Below are 16,437 nucleotides of genomic sequence, written 5' to 3'. Positions count from 1 at the left end.
ATGACTAGCAGCAAGCATTTGGAGTGAGCTGAAGCAGAATCCATATATTAAAAAGGAAACTGAATTACATTTGATCACTTAATTGTAGTTCTAGTTATTTCCACACCTTTCTGTTTCTGGCTATGCTGGTCCACTGTCTTCCTGCTACTTTTCTGAATAAGTCTGACCATTTGCGTCTTGGTCTTCCTGGAAGTCTCTTGCCGACGTAGAAGTCCCATGTGGTAGCTCATGCTATCCATCTGTCATCTTGCAGCCTCGCCATGTGGCCGCCCCATTTCCATTTGGTCTTTGTAGCTTGTTGTGCTATGTCTGTTCTTGCTGACATCTTGTGTTTGACGTGTTTCATATTCTGTCTTTCAGAGAGATGCCAAGGATCTTCTTCTGCATTTTCCTTTGGCATACCTGAAGAGTGTTTCTCTCTTTGACTTTGAGAGCCCATGTCCGACATCCATATAGTAACACTGGATATAGCAGCTTTCGAGTTCCTCCATTTTGAGCCTCCTATTCAGGATTCTGTCTAGCAATATAGCCCACAAAGCTTTCCAAGCCAAGGAAACTCTTCGTTTTATTTCTTTTCCCATTTTTTTTTTTTTGTTAAAGTAAATTATTTGGCCTAGGTATATGTATTGTGATGCATACATTAGTTCCATTTCTTCAAGATATATTGGGATTTCTAATCCATTTGTCATTACTTGCGTTTTAGATTTGTTCATTGTGAGTCCTGCCATCTTGCTTTGTGTGTTAAGCTCCTGGAGCATTGATTGCAGTTCTCTTGCAGTTTTGTTGAAGAAGACTATGTCGTCAGCCAACCTCAAATTTGTTAGTCTCTTGCTGCTGAGGCATATTCCTTCTTTCTTATTCCATTTTAGTTTCCTGAATATGTCCTCCAGTATGCAGGTAAATAGTTTTGGGGAGATGCAATCCCCTTGTATGGCTCCTCTTTCCATGTGGGAAGGTTGGCCTGTCTTTTCAGTTTTAACTCTAGTGAATCTGTTGTTTTGAGTGTTTCTTAGTAACTGGATGTGTTTTGCTTCTACTCCTTGACTTCTTAGTGCTTCAAGTATATTTGAGTGTTCGATGGTATCGAATGCTTTGCTGTAATCAACAAAAGCAAGGTAAATTTTGAGATGGCGAGCTTCCGATTTTTCTATTATCTGATTAATGGTTTAAATATGGTTGACTGTGCTAAATCGTTTGCGGAATCCTGCTTGTTTTGAGGGTTAGTTCTCGCCTAGTGTTTTTGTTGTCGCCTTCTCAGTATTTTCGTGAACAGTATATATAGGTTAGACATCAGTCTGTCTGCATCGACAGCTGAGTGGTTAGTGCGGCAGATTGCCATACAAAGGGGCCTGGGTTCGATTCCCACCTGGTTTGGAGATTTTTCTCGGCTCAGGAACAGGGTGTTGTGTTGTCTTCATCATCATCTCATCCCCATCGACAAGCAAGTCGCCGAAGTGGCGTCAACTAAAAAGTCTTGCACCAGGCGACAAAAAGTACAATCGTACTTGTTTTCCACTGGCCGGGAATGTCTTCAGTTTATATGATTTTGTTGAACACTTCTGTGATGATTGGTGTTAGGAAATCTTGGGCTTCTTGTAAGAGCTCATTGTACATGTTGTCTTCTCCAGGTGACTTTCCATTTTTCAATTCAGTGATGGTTGTTCTAACCTCGCCATGTATTATATCAGGCTTTATTTCAGTGGTGTTTGGTTCTGGATCGGCAGGGTTGCGGTCTGTGGCTTTGTTTGGTAGAGAACTTCTGTATATTGCTTTGTAGAATTTCGTTGCTGATTGGATTATATCCTCTCTTGTGTTTAGATATTCTACCGGCTGATTCTTCATTCCTAGTATCCATAGTTTCCCGCATTGGGCGTTTTTCCTCACTTTGTTTGTTTCTAGTATTTGTCTCGTTGTTGCTAACCGGTGCTCGTGGATATCTTTTTGTATTTCCGTTTTCGTTATTTTGTCTAGTTTTGCATATTGTTCTTTATTCCTGTCTAGTTTTTAAAATTATCGATCTGTGGTCGATTAGCTGTATGGTACTCTGGCTTAATTTGCTTCGACTTTTCTTCCTTTGCTAGTATTTGCTTGTGTCCTCGTGAGGTTGGTATATGCATTTTTCTAGTGCATTATACATTTCTTGAGTGATTTGTTTTGTATTGATATTTGCTTGTTGTAGTTGCTTCTATAGTTCTTTTTTTAAATTTATCTCTGTTCAGTTTTTCTATTTCTGGTTTGCTTGCTTTCCCTCCATTTCTTCATTTCTTTGGAATTTTTATAAAGGGTCTCAAAAATTTATTATCGTATCTAAAATTAAAAAACAAAGAACTAGTGGTTGCTGGTGATTTTAATATAGATGTCCTGAAAAACACTATCAGTGAACAGTTATTGAAATCTGTTACATTGTCATTCAATTTAATTTAAACTGTTAATACCCAGATAGGGTATACAAATGTTCTAAGACTGCCATTGATAATATCTTTATAGACAATTCTAGGCAACTATGCCACATTACAAAACCAGTAGTAAATGGGCTATCTGACCACGACATAGAACATTAAATTTTGAAAATTGTAAGGGTAAAACATCTATAAGAACTGAGTAGAGAAGGCCAATAAAACAGTCAAAAACTGAGAAATTTGGGAGAGTGCTCAAAGAAATTAATTGGATCGATGTTTACAGCATCCAAGACACAAATGGAAAATATAAAACATTCATTAATAAAGTGAGCACCGTATTCGAAAATTGTTCTCGCCTGAAGGTAACTCAAATTAAGCAGAAGTCTAATAAGAAACCGTGGATCACACAAGGGATGAAGATATCATGTGAGACAAAAAGGAAACTCTATCTAATATGTAGGGACACCTTTGATACTAGCATTATAGCTCATTACAAAAATTACTGCAAAATACTGAAAAACGTTATCCAGAAATCTAAACACCTGCATTATGAGAAGAAGATAAATACATCCAGCAATAAAATAAAAACAATATGTGATATAGCTAAGACAGAGACAGGTAGGACCAGAAACAAGGAGGAACAAATAGCTCTAAAAATAAATGAAACCCTGGGAACAAATGCATGTTGTGTTGCAAAACATTCAAACAAGTATTTTGCCTCTGTTACCGATAGCATGGGGTTGTCAGGTTCAGTAAATAATGCAATTGAATATCTGAGACCAGTGCACACAAGCAATCTCAATAAAATGGAACTGACCCTTACTTCACATAAAGAAATGAAATCCATCATAAAATCCTTGAAATCAAAGCATTCTAGGGTTATGAAGACATGGCAACAAAGTTAATAAAGGAGTGTTCATGTGAGCTTAGTCATATCTTAAGTTATTTGTGTAATCAATCACTTATCACAGGAACATTCCTGGACTGGCTCAAATATGCTGAAGTTATACCTCTCCACAAGAAAGGAGACAAAGAAATGCTGTCAAATTACCGACCTTCTCACTCTTGCCAGTTTTTTCAAAAATCTTTGTAAAGGTTATGTTCAAACGTCTACTTAAGCACCTTAGTGAAAATAACATACTGTCAAAGTCACCGTTTGAGTTTCTTAAGTGTTCTGATATTGAGAAGGCTATTTACATTTACAGTGAAAATGTCCTTAATTCAATAGACAACAAATTAGAGACTACTGACATATTCTGTGACCTGTCAAAGGCTTTTGACTGTGTGAATCACAGCATTCTTTTAAGTAAATTAAAATCTTATGGCATCACTGGTAGTGCTGCAAAGTGGTTTCAGTCATATCTTACTAATAGAAAACAAAGAGTGTCATTACGTAACACTTCAGCAGTAGGCAATCAGACATCATCAGACTAGGAGGAAATTACATGTGGTGTTCCCCAAGGTTCCATATTAGGTCCACTACTTTTTCTGGTTTATATTAATGACCTGCCATCTGTTACATTACCAGATGCCAAGTTTGTCTTATTTGCAGATGATACAAACATTGCAATAAATAGTAAATCAAATATAAATTTAGAAAGGGCAGCTAATCAAATTTTCGCTGACATTAATAAGTGTTTCATAGCCAGTTCACTGTCATTAAACTTTGAAAAGGCCCACTATAAGCAGTTCAGATCTTCCACGAGATTTCATTCTAATGCGTGTATGAAATATGATGACATGGAAATAGGAGAAGTTGAGAGCATAAAATTCTTGGGATTACAACTTGACGGCCATAGTGGCTGAGTGGTTCTAGGCGCTATAGTCTGGAACTGCGCGACTGTTACGGTCGCAGGTTCGAATCCTGCCTCGAGCATGGATGTGTGTGATGTCCTTAGGTTAGTTAGGTTTAACTAGTTCTAAGTTCTAGGGGACTGATGACCTCAGCATAGTGCTCAGAGCCATTTGAACCATTTGATTACAACTTGATAATAAATTCAGTTAGGATCGACATACTAACGAACTGCAATACTCCGCCAAACATTTGTAAAAATCAGGTCAGTACTGCTAGATGCTGTACTAAGAAGGATATTTCCAATATCACCTGAATTTACTGACGCTGCTGTTGCTCGAGTGAGGTCCAGGTTAAGAATGCAGGTATTACGGTGCTGAGGACACTAAGGAGGGTTGGGGGGCAGTGGTAGGTTCATGGATAATAGCAGCACAGTAGTGGTGGGGGAGGGGACATCCTATTTTTTGGGTTGTAAATTACTATAATTAAAGTGCTGTCACTTTTAGTAAAAGCATGTGGACATCTGGGTAAAAAAGAACGCAAGTCCCTTACTAGTCACCATCTTTCCCATGAATTACAGTAATTAACTTGACAGCTGTTGATCATTAATTACCAATGTCATGTAAGTTATTGTCCATTAATTATGTCATAAATAAACAAAACATGCGCTCAAGTAACAATTTATTTACATAATGATCATTCAATTAGATGAGGGCAACTGGGCAGTTTGCTTACCAAAGAGAATAATGGGCCCCTTTGTTTCACTAATGGTACATATGACCTACTGAAGTATTTTGTGGCAAGACATATGGCTTAGGGTCTTTCTGTTGCCATCTTGCTGACATCAGATCATCGAGCACAGCATCCCCAACACTGCACGAAAATCTGACGAATACCACACAAGGAAATTACAAAGTTTGCAAAAACAGACATAATGTCTGATGGGATAGCAGCAATCAGTGATTGTATAATGTTACTTATAATCCATCTTGATTGCAAAATTTTTTTATTCATATGACCAGTTTCGGTTCATTCAGAACCATCTTCAGATCTGATATTTCAGTTACAGGAGTAACCCGTTGTAGTGTCCCTTTTGCAATATTCACCCTTATCAAGGTGAAACATAAATAAACCGACAGTATGTGACTCAAAATTAATTGCAAACATTGATTTATCATTGATTTAACTGTAAAAATATACTATATATATATATATATATATATATATATATATATATATATATATATTGTTTCTGTCATAACGTAATTGCAAATATTTAATGGTGTAAACTGTGTCCTAGTAAGAATATATTAGTAAAAAGTGATCTCCGTGTGTTATTTCAAGAACCTACGCCACATTTATCTTATGAAAAGAATATTTAATGAAAATTATTTAGCGTGTTTCCAGCTGCTGCGGAGCGAGTAACAGTAATCTCTGACTGTTAACAATTAGCCGCCATTACGCGGTACATTTAAAAATATTTTTTCACAGCACTATGTCTAATAGCTGGAGCGGAAGAAATTAAGTAAAAATATTCTGTGAGATTAATTGAAGTAATACAGTGAAATAATTTTATTAAAACTTGTCTATTTTCTGTGATAGTAATAATTTCAGAGCTGAGTACTACTACGCTATTGCATTTACAGTAATTTGTAGGGAGCCTGACGCTCGATAAAACTAGATATAATACGTAATTGGCAACCTACGAAATTCATTATTTTGCTTATTATATCTCTTTTGTATTTTTTTTGAAAGCTAAAAGTAAAAACTAACTCCACTAAAAATCAGTAACAGATCACGATAAATCAAAGGACAAACGAATTTACTAGGAGAGTATTTCCGCAAAATAAATAAACAACATAACATTATATTTCTTTTAAGAGATATAATACCGTCCAAAACCAGCAACTTTCACATGCTGCGTCACATAAAAAACATAAAATCAAGACGGATTATGAGTAACATTATAAGAAATTACAAGGCACAAGCAGAAACTTAACCTCCTAATGTTACTAAATAAATCATTGGTCATCAGAATCGAAAGTTTATTTAATTGTTACTCATATTATGTCAAACTTACAATATATAAAATTTACTCATTCACATTTAGTACTGAGAGTACAGAATATTTAAACGAAAGAAGACAATCAGTGCAGTCTTCTCAAAACAAAATTTTAAAATTTCTGTACCTTCACCCATGCCGCCCCTATTGCGGAGTAAATGTAATTACTATTCACCAATTAATAATACACTTGGATATAGAGAAATATTATTTTAAATATTACTTTCTTTTTTCTTGCAAAGCCACAAAATCACATAGCTTTCAATAAATAATTTCGTAAACTGACTCAGTCTTATTAATGGAATAATACCTATACATAGAAATCGTTTGCTATAATGCATTGCATATGTACATTTTTATTCATTGTCTGTAACACTGGTTTTGTCATAACATTTTACAAAATACTATTGCTCTTTCTTTGAGGTACTTATTTGATCTGCATTATATAGTTTTTTACTTTTCACGATTATATAGTCGAATAACGTATTGTGCAGATCCACATGAGATCTGGGCATCATTATTCTAGACATTATGCGGTGCACCTGCATGTTGTTACCTTTCAGGTTATCCTGTGAAAACAGGCTTTAGTGTGCATATAAAAGAACGCTTCGTAAGACTGAACTACCGAATATGAATTTTACATGGAAGTAACTTTTAGGTCACTACTATTTGGGCTGTCCTGTAAAAACAGCTTTGAGAGTGTGCCGAGAGATGATTTCACAAGGTAAAAGTACTGACTATGGTCAGAGGGAGGACAGACTGGCGTCCCAGGAGGGGAAGGAAGAAAGAAAAGGGAAGATGAGTAATGTTACAACCAAAGAAATATAGGAAATAAACCACAAACATGGATACCATTCCCACCTCTTGCCCCTCACAAGAGTCACCTGTGCTTTTTCCAGTCGCCTAGGACTGTGCTGGGCTAGAGATTTCTGATAAATGCAAGCTAAGTAAGGGGCTAAGCCCCCTCAAGAAACAGCATGAACTGTTATGAGATGGAGTGGGTCAAAAGGTCTAATCCTAGAAGACAATGATGATGATAATGATTGTCTCTAATTGTACTCCTGTTTCTCTGAACTCTTGTTAAAAAGTGTACTTACTATACCAGGCTGTAAGATTCACGTTATTCCATTAACATTTCATCTGTCAGAAACTTTATATTGAAATCTCTACACATAATTAACTGCATCTCTTTTTTATGGACTGAACTTAACACAGAGTCAAGCCTGGAGAGGAAAGCTCCGTAGTCTTATCTGGATGCTCAGGGTTTTTTTTTTCCTTGAAAATTCAAAGTCTCTCCCACAATTTTCGAATATTTTATCTTCATAGGTTTTCATGCGTCACTTATTTTGAATGGAAAATTACATTTAGCGCAAATAGCCACTGTTCCGATCTGCAGCGAATTCTTAACACAGAAATGAAATAAAGTTTATCATTCCAAAGGAATCCTTAATATATCTCCAATAATCAAATTATGCTCTGAGATTCAAATTAATATTTGAGTCGATTTATATTAGCAGTGCAGTTATTTACCTCTAATTTCCACAGTATTTTGGTGAAACTGAATTAATGAAGAATAGTTTCATCAATGGTGGCTATGTGATTGGGAGCATAGATGTATAGGTACGTCTCGCGGGCCCCGAGGAATCGCTTCATGACGTCATCAGAAAGGCTGAAAGCGTGACAGCGCTGCCTGGTGACTAGACCTGTAAACAACTCTGTTGACATAAGTGACGTCACACGTTGGCTACAGTGTTTATACAGACTTGCCTTCAGCTGTTGTTTTGGAATCTCAAATCAATCCAGATTGTTTGAATGAAGCTTCTGTTAGCAGAATAAAATGTAGAAAGGTTTAAATGTGAATAATCTGGATTATGGTGACATGTTAAATCCGCAGTGTAGTCAAAGTTACATATTAGAGTCGTACGTGATTGATTGAAGCCAACTGATTACAAATTATTGGTCGAAAGGCAGAGTGATTTATAGCATAACACATATTGCGCATTGCGGACAATGTGTCTAAATGTTTTTAATGCATTAACTGCAGCTTACTAATGTAGGCTAACTATCACTGAGACGTTTTCAGCAAGAATTTGTCTTTGAACCCATACCAGCAGTAGCAAATGCGGAAAAACGAATCAAATATGTTAAAGAATGTGTAGTGGAACGCCCATTGCATTTTTCCAGTTTGTGTACGATATCTGTACGTAATATGCATCAAAATACGTCGGATGCTTGTTCATTTTCTAATATATGTTTTTTGGGGATGACCTAGTAGTTTTATTTCTTTTTATTATGAGAAATGCGTTAAATGTGGGAAAGTGCATTTAAATATGCCGCAAACAAATATTAGGCAAAGACACACGTCTGTCTGTTACCACAACCTTTATTTCTCATTCGCTGTGTTCCACAACTGTCAACGAAATTATCGCTTTTCAACCTAATGTAGACTTCAGACTATGCTACAAATAAAGTTATTACTACAGACAACGTTTCTAGGGAAAAGGGGGGGAGGGGGCGAAATCCAGTATAGTGCTCTTGCCCTGTGTGTGTTACCGATATGCTTAAATTTTGATCGTTGTTTTTCTGTAAACAAACAGCTATATGCCAATACTATCTTCCTGTATGTAGTTTCTCAAAAATCCAGTTTATGTGATCTTAAGATAAAAAAGAGCTCAATGAGGGAATATTAATAGATCGAAGCAATACTGACATCTCCAAATTGTAAGACTGCTATAGATGCAAGTCACTGATTGTCAGAGTATGTCAGTGGGACAAAACATTTGAAGTAAATCACGAAGCTTTAGGTTAGTTCAACTATTACTTCTTAATGTAGTAGGCAGTCACAATTTTCTTCCGTATTTTTATGTATGTACATACTACACAAGCAACCAAATGATACTGTTCCACTCGCAAATAGAGAGAGGGAAGAAAGGCTGTCTGTCATCCGAGCCCTGATTTCTCATGCCTTCTAAATTTTCTCAGTAGTGTTATACAAAATAATACTCGCACACAGTTTGAAACTACTGGTAACCTATCTAGAATCCAGCCTCTGAGTTGCTTCAATGTGTTGCTTAAATCTGACCTCGATCTCAAACTTTGGAGCAGTACTCCTGAATGTGTCACATAAGTGTTCTATATGGCTGGTCTAAGTGATCTTCCCCTCATTTCCAGTCACAAAACGTATTCATCTTCCCAGAGGAAGAAAGTAATGACCCTGAAAGCTAGAAATGGTTTTTTTTATTCAAGTGCTGTTTTTCTCTCATACTTCGTACAAAGCATTTCAGAATTTTACAATCAGTACTGGCAGCCCTACATATAATGGTAACATTAAAACCCTGTTAATTTGAACCTTAGTGTTAACTAGCATATGCATCCTTGAGTCGAAACATTACGTTTAATTATAATTATAGAAGGAGAGGCTAATAAAATAATTTTTTTACTTTGTATTTTTTTTAATATCTTGGGGTTTTCAGTTTTCTGCCTGATGTCTAGCAGCAACCTGTTAAAGACTTTCGATCAGAATGTGAAATTCCATTGTGAATCGTAGGCAGGGATGTATAGTCTACATGGATATTGTTTTTCCTTCCAGTATTTTGCAAGTTCATTTCACTAAACAGAGTAAAACTACCCCTATTATGAACAACAAATACTATTAGGGAGTAAATATGTTGACATGTAAGTGAAAGACTAAGAAGGCCCTGAAGAGACTTCTGTAAGAAACTGCACTATCGATTTTACACAATAATTTTACTCACATGGATCAAAAGTTCTGTTACCTTGCCATATCGGATTTGAATAATATCGCAAGCTTTTCATAACAGCCTCCATCACTGTCACCAGTAATTGTGCTGGTATGTAATGGTCTGGTGTACTGTAGCGGCACATTAAAAGTGTTTCAATTGAATTGATTCTGCATTATTTCTCTTCCCCATGTCCTTGACATTAATGCTACCAAGTTATGTTCTTGTATGGTAATTAGTTTCCATGTTATAACATGTTAAATATAGAAAGTTTAACTGTAACCAAGCAGTAGTTTTCTTTGATGACAATATCAGTTCCAGTGCACAACTGAATTTAAAAATCTGTCTTGTGGTGTGAAAATCCGTTACTGCTGCTATCTTGTGCTGACAATGAGATGACTTTCATAGAAATACTGACTATGTACTAAATTAGTTCATTTGTAATACAGTTTCATAGTTTTTGCAGTTGCTCATGATCTTTACACTTGCATGCAATGGCTGTAGCATCAGCAAAAAGAACTATCCTTGAATTGGAGGAGCAGTATTTTGTCATTTACACAAATCAACAAAAGAAAGTATAACAGTACAAAGTCCTGGGTACCCTGTATTACCTATCAGTAATGTTAGATCTGTGTGTGCCACTCGCCATCCTTATGAGTGAAAACTGATTTGTGTTAGATAATGTTTTATTAAACTGTGAACAATTATCAGCATAATTACCAGCAAATTTCCCTTAGTATTTACTATCTCTCTGTACAAGCAACTGATAGAGATTTAGCTAAAACAAATCTGTAATTTCAGATGGAGGTCTGTCTATATCTAAAATTATGTTTCCTTTTCCATCTATAGCTTATCGCAGAAAGTTCAGTAACACCTTCAACACGTAGGAATTACATCTTTGAGCACCAATTATTGCCACTTTTTGCAACATCACCATAAGGTTTGATATCCCTACTGAAAGATGAGCAGAAATTCTTTGTTAATGGGTGCATAATAAGATTCTTTTTTGGTATACCAGTGCTCAGTAATAACTGAAACATTTGGTTTATTAAAACATGCTATTATGTCCAAATCATTGTGCTTGTTTCCTAGGTTCGTAAAGTTTTGGAGGATGATCTTGGTTTGCAGGTTGCATTATCAACACTTTTTTTTAACCGTAAATATCCTCATTAAGCAAATCAGATGTACTTGTCACACTGGGAAGAGGACACAAAAAGGCCTCACATATACAAAATAATAATAAAAGGAAAGATTCCAAAAGAGTTCCTGACAGCAAAATGTAAAACTTAATTGTTTTTGGATATATTGCTTACTTATAACCTTCATTCAAAAACTTAAGAAGGCTGTTAGTTTAGTGTCTTCAAGGCATAATGCTGTTTCATTGAGCATCGCAACAATCAAGTCTGAGATAGTAGTGTACTATGATACTACCTATGAAGAAATTGATGCACTGGATGTGAAGTGCACAGTTTAGTCTAACCAGCAGGTGTTCCAGAAGATTGCCCTGCACTGTTCTATACCATCATGAATATACCTATATGTTAGTGATATATTCATCACTGACAGAAAATTGAATAATAACATTTTTTCTTCAAGTTTCTGAAATGGCAGTTGATGAGATCATATCTGAAGAAACAGCTATCAACCCACACTTTCAGCAGAGGTAGGACTAGCAATTACCAGGATTCTGATATGTGGATCTTGTAAACCTAGAGTTGCTCTAGGAAAACAAGCAAGATGTGACGTGTTCCAGATCAAAGATGAGAAAATAAAAGGTTGCTGTATTAGTTATAGCACACAAATATGCAGTGAATAAGAAGTGTGAAATGACTGTGTTCGCCGGCCATGGTGGCCAAGCGGTTCTAGGTGCTAAAGTCTGGAACAGCGCGACCACTACGGTCGCAGGTTCGAATCCCGCCTTGGGCATGGATGTGTGTGATATCCTTAGGTTAGTTCGGTTTACATAGTTCTAAGTTGTAGGGGACTGATGACCTCAGAAGTTAAATCCCATAGTGCTCAGAGCCATTTGAACCAACCATTTTTTGACTGTGTTCAAAGCTATGTAGACTTGTTTAATTCCTGGTTGAAGTAATTCACATTATTTCATTGCTGTTTCCTGCTGTCATCCATTAATACCTGTATGTCAACAACTACTTTGTTACTTTAAAACCTTCAACATGTTCACTGCGGCTGACACAAAGGTCAATAATAGCTACTAACACCGTGCTTTTAAGTGTCATCCGCAGTGAATGTGCAAAACAAGAACATTTTTGCAATTTAATTGAAATTCCTAATTCAGCTTCCTTTTTCAGGCATGTTTATTTTTAAATATTAAAACTGATGAGAGTTTCATTACTAGACCACTAATTTTGAAATCTGGATGACATCATCCCAACACTGCAACAAAATGTGCGCCATACACAACAGGTTCAATGCAATCTCTCCTCTCCACAAATTTGCACCTCAGATGTGTTGTATGTCATATAATACTACAGTTAATTTTCCATATATCTTAGCAAAACCAGTTCTTGCGTGTCCAAGTTTATCTCATCTAGGCATTGCACCTTTCCCTTAACTTTAGTGTGCTTTACAATAAAATTTATATGAAAAGATTTGTGTAAATTACCTATTCTACACCTACAGCTGATGCTTGTGTAACCCAGTGTGCCATTCAGGTGGGTTTACTTGTGTATCAATGTAATTGTCAGGTTTGGTATGAAAGGGTGTCTTGAAATATATTCCCACATAAATTTTTTAGTATCTATTCTCAATTGAAAAATATATTATACACTGCCAGTGCCATTTCAATGCAAAAATTTTAAATCATGCTGGGGAATATACCAATAACACAGTTCCAGCACACCTCAGAAATTTGATTTTAGTTGCTTCAACCAATGAGAATTATGGACCAAGTCTTGCACTGCCCTGTTTTGTGTATCAACCCGTTGGCTGGCACGAATGTGCCGGTGGTCACAGCAGTGATATGGTAACAACCAGGTATCAGCAATTTTTCACTTTAATCTTACCGAGGAAAAATATTTACTTATATTTGATTTTCCTTGCCATTTCCAGACTATTTTTGGGTCTACAGTATTTTTATTTAAATGTCTTACAAAACCAAACAATTAAATGACTACAGTTATTCATGAATTCATTTTTACACACATATTTAACTGTGTAAAGGATAATTCCTGAAACAGTAATTAGCATTCTAGCTGTTCTTTTTAGCCACGACTGTACAGATGCATATACTTCACACTCAAAGTTCCTAAATGCCTGCTTAACACATTGACTGCCATGCTGCACACAGCAGAGCAGGACACTTATTGCTGTATGCCTGACCTGGTGGTGAAACATCCATTACTAATCATGTCAGTGTCAAGAAATGCAGAAGATAATCTCCAGGGAGTACTATAATCTAAAAACGTAAAATTATAACTAAAAAGGCCATTTCCAATTATGTCTACCAAGCAAATTATGCTTTCAGTCAGTGATTTCTTTTGCCATAAATGACTAGTGGATTTACAAGCCAGAGGATGGTAAATATTCATACCTTGCCTCTGAGAAGTAGTAAAGCCATTAGAAACAGCTATGCATATAGTCCAATTTATGTTGAAACTATCACCTGGGTATTTTAATTAAATTTGGTCTAGTATAAGCAACATGATAAAGGAATCAAAAGAAACACACACACTGAATTAATGTCTTTATTAACAACGCTCGGATTTCCACATCACCATAGAGGTACCAAGCTTGATGCGTTACTCGTTTTTTTTTACATGGCGAGTTTCCCCAGTAGGCCTATAATCCATGAAACAGACAAAAAGCTACTTCTTGCTGTCTTCTCTTCTTTGGATTTTCACTTCAGAAACTGAAACATCCATTACAAAAACAGATTACATCACTCACAAATCTGGATTCAGTCACTGCAATTCAATTCATACCTATTTAACTGTAAAAAAATACTGACTATGATGAATGATGTAATTTTGAACATTCAAAAGTTTTCAAATGTGCAGGTTACTGACGTTAGAATACAGTTACTACACAATTTTTGATCAGGAAAAAGTTACGATGATTGCAACTTAAATACCGAAGCCATTTGTTATGAGAATACTCCATTACCACAAATAATCCACATAGATGCATTGAAAGAAACTTTACTGGGTAACGTAATGCATCAGAATACTATAGGCACAAACAATGAAATTTCTGTAGATTTACCATAACACTTTACTTTTCTTGAGCATTATAAGATTGCTAACGGAAGTTACTTACCGTCCATTACCTGGAACATAAACTATCCTCTCTCCTCTGCAAACATCTGCTTTTGCAGCACGTACTACCAATTTTTTTCCGTGATTGAAAAGCTTTAACGCATACAAATCAAAATCTGCCATTAATCATTATACACACACAGTCACACACCCACAAGGCATTAGCGTGTCATGTTCAAAGAATTATCCGCGTTTCGAAAACTACCAGCGATATTGGCTAGCGTAAGAGTCTAAGAGACGACGTCATGTCATGATGTGACGTCATGATTCCTCGGGGCCCGCGAGACGCTTCTTAGATGTATGCATGGAGGTAAATCCATGGATATATGGATGAGTTTGACGGTTGATAAAAAAAAAATCCGATTACAAGTTTATGTCCGCCATTGATACTGAGCCTTTCCCAAACAATCTCACATGCAGTCTCAGTTTCTGTGTCCGTGGATTTGAGTTCCTCGTCTTCTGCTACAATGAATGAATAATAGAATGATCTACGATCCTGTTTGTGAACATGTATGGGATCGGTGGACAAGTCCGCGATCTGGCAATACTTTGTTGCAGTCACATTGTTTGATTGATAATATCTCTGGTGTAAGAAGAGTGTCTTATGTGTAACTACTTTGCATTCATTCAGGACAGTTTACTTTACGACTTGTGTGCAGCTGAGTTTATAGGAAATTGTAACATGCTGGTTGTGGATAAGGTCTTTTACAAGGTTTTGGCAGGGTTTCTTACATGTTTTGACGCAAAACAACTGAGTTGTAAGTATGTAAATATCATTATTAGTTTATAAGGTAATCAGGCATTTTTATGATGTGAAGTCTATTCGAAATGTTAAACGACAGCAGTCGATCATGTAATACAGTGCTTAACGAGGTCTTTCAACGTTAATTATTATCATCCTGGTCGCCATATATCGTTGTGTCGGGCAGCGGAAAACGTTTACTAGTAAATATAAACAATATTCGGACCCCTGTCTTTTGTCTCTGTAGAGCGTACGGTTTGTCAACAGGGAGTTACACAACAAATTTCAGGTCGCGTGATGCAAATTGCCTATGGTGTAGGAAACCTAAAAATGTCACACACTGTGAAGAGTACTCTGCTATGTAGTTTACTGAGCGTAGTTTTAGAGTTAATAACTCAATATGTTGTCTCATATCAAACGTCCGATGGTTGTCTAGTTTTTACGCCCAACCAATATTCGCACACTTCTCGAGACACCTCGCACAACTATATTTTTACAGTGCATGTCTTGGTGGGGATGAATTACTGTCAGCAACGACGTACAGTGAAGTTCGATTATTTAAGAAGTGCCGTCTGTTTAGGGGAAAAAAAGTGGACAAAGAATGTAAGAACATGTTATGCAATACACGTGACAGAGGAACAATTTGTATTTGTCCTGTATAATGAGTGAGCATAATGGCGAAAGTGATAAAACACACACACACACACACACACACACACACACACACACACACACACACTCCATCCCTCCCTCCCTCCATCCATCCCTCCATGATAGCCCTCTTCCCACTGTCCACACACCGTTACTCTTCCCTCCAATACAAAGTTTGTGATTCCTGGATGGCTCAGAAAGTGTCGTGCCAACCAGTCCCTTCTTTTAGTCAGGTTGTACCACAAATTATACTTCTCCCCAATTCTCTTCAGTACCTCCTCAGTAGTCACATAATCTATCCATCTATTCTTCAGCATTCTTACATAGCACCACATTTCAAATGCTTCGATTCTCTTTTTGTCTCAACTTTTTGTCGTCCATGTTTCATTTCCATGCATGGCTACACTCCATACAAATATTTTCAGAAAAGACTTCCAAACACCTAGATCGATATTATTGTTTTCAAAAATTCTTGTTTTTGCCATTGACAGTCTACCTTCTTTATCCTCTCTACTTCAGCCCTCATCAGCTGTTTTGATGCTCAGGTAACCACACACATCTACTACTTTAAGTGTATCATTTAATAATCTAACTATCTCAGTATCATCTGATTTAGTTCAACAACATGCCATAACCTTGTTTTGTTTTTGTTGTGGTCATGTTATATCCCCCTCTCAAGGCACTGTCTATTCTGTTCAACTGCTCTTCCAAGTCCTTTGCTACTCCCCACAGAATTGCAAGATCATCGGCGAATGTCAGAGGGTTTTTTTTTTT

General features: G+C 36.5%; 1 protein-coding gene and 1 long non-coding RNA gene across 3 annotated transcripts in view; one reads left to right on the top strand and one right to left on the bottom strand.

The window, feature by feature from the left end:
- LOC126176776 (uncharacterized) overlaps positions 1–14,487 on the bottom strand; it is a 60,863-nt gene extending 46,376 nt beyond the window's left edge. Inside the window, exons 1-2 of the long non-coding RNA XR_007535654.1 lie at positions 14,272–14,487; positions 4,927–5,076 (exon numbers count right to left, since the gene is read on the bottom strand). This is a non-coding gene — a long non-coding RNA (uncharacterized LOC126176776). The remainder of the gene's footprint in view (positions 1–4,926; positions 5,077–14,271) is intronic.
- A 374-nt stretch (positions 14,488–14,861) lies between these two features.
- LOC126175343 (RNA exonuclease 5) overlaps positions 14,862–16,437 on the top strand; it is a 41,795-nt gene continuing 40,219 nt past the window's right edge. Inside the window, exon 1 of one of the 2 annotated variants that reach the window (XM_049922065.1) lies at positions 14,862–15,032. The gene's annotated coding sequence lies outside the window, so the exon portion shown is untranslated. The remainder of the gene's footprint in view (positions 15,033–16,437) is intronic. The other variant, XM_049922064.1, reaches the window with a different exon arrangement.

This window comes from Schistocerca cancellata, chromosome 3, assembly GCF_023864275.1.
Source record: "Schistocerca cancellata isolate TAMUIC-IGC-003103 chromosome 3, iqSchCanc2.1, whole genome shotgun sequence".
Taxonomy (NCBI): domain Eukaryota; kingdom Metazoa; phylum Arthropoda; class Insecta; order Orthoptera; family Acrididae; genus Schistocerca; species Schistocerca cancellata.
The sequence above is the reverse complement of the archived record's forward strand: the minus strand, read 5'-3'. Positions and strand labels throughout refer to the sequence as shown.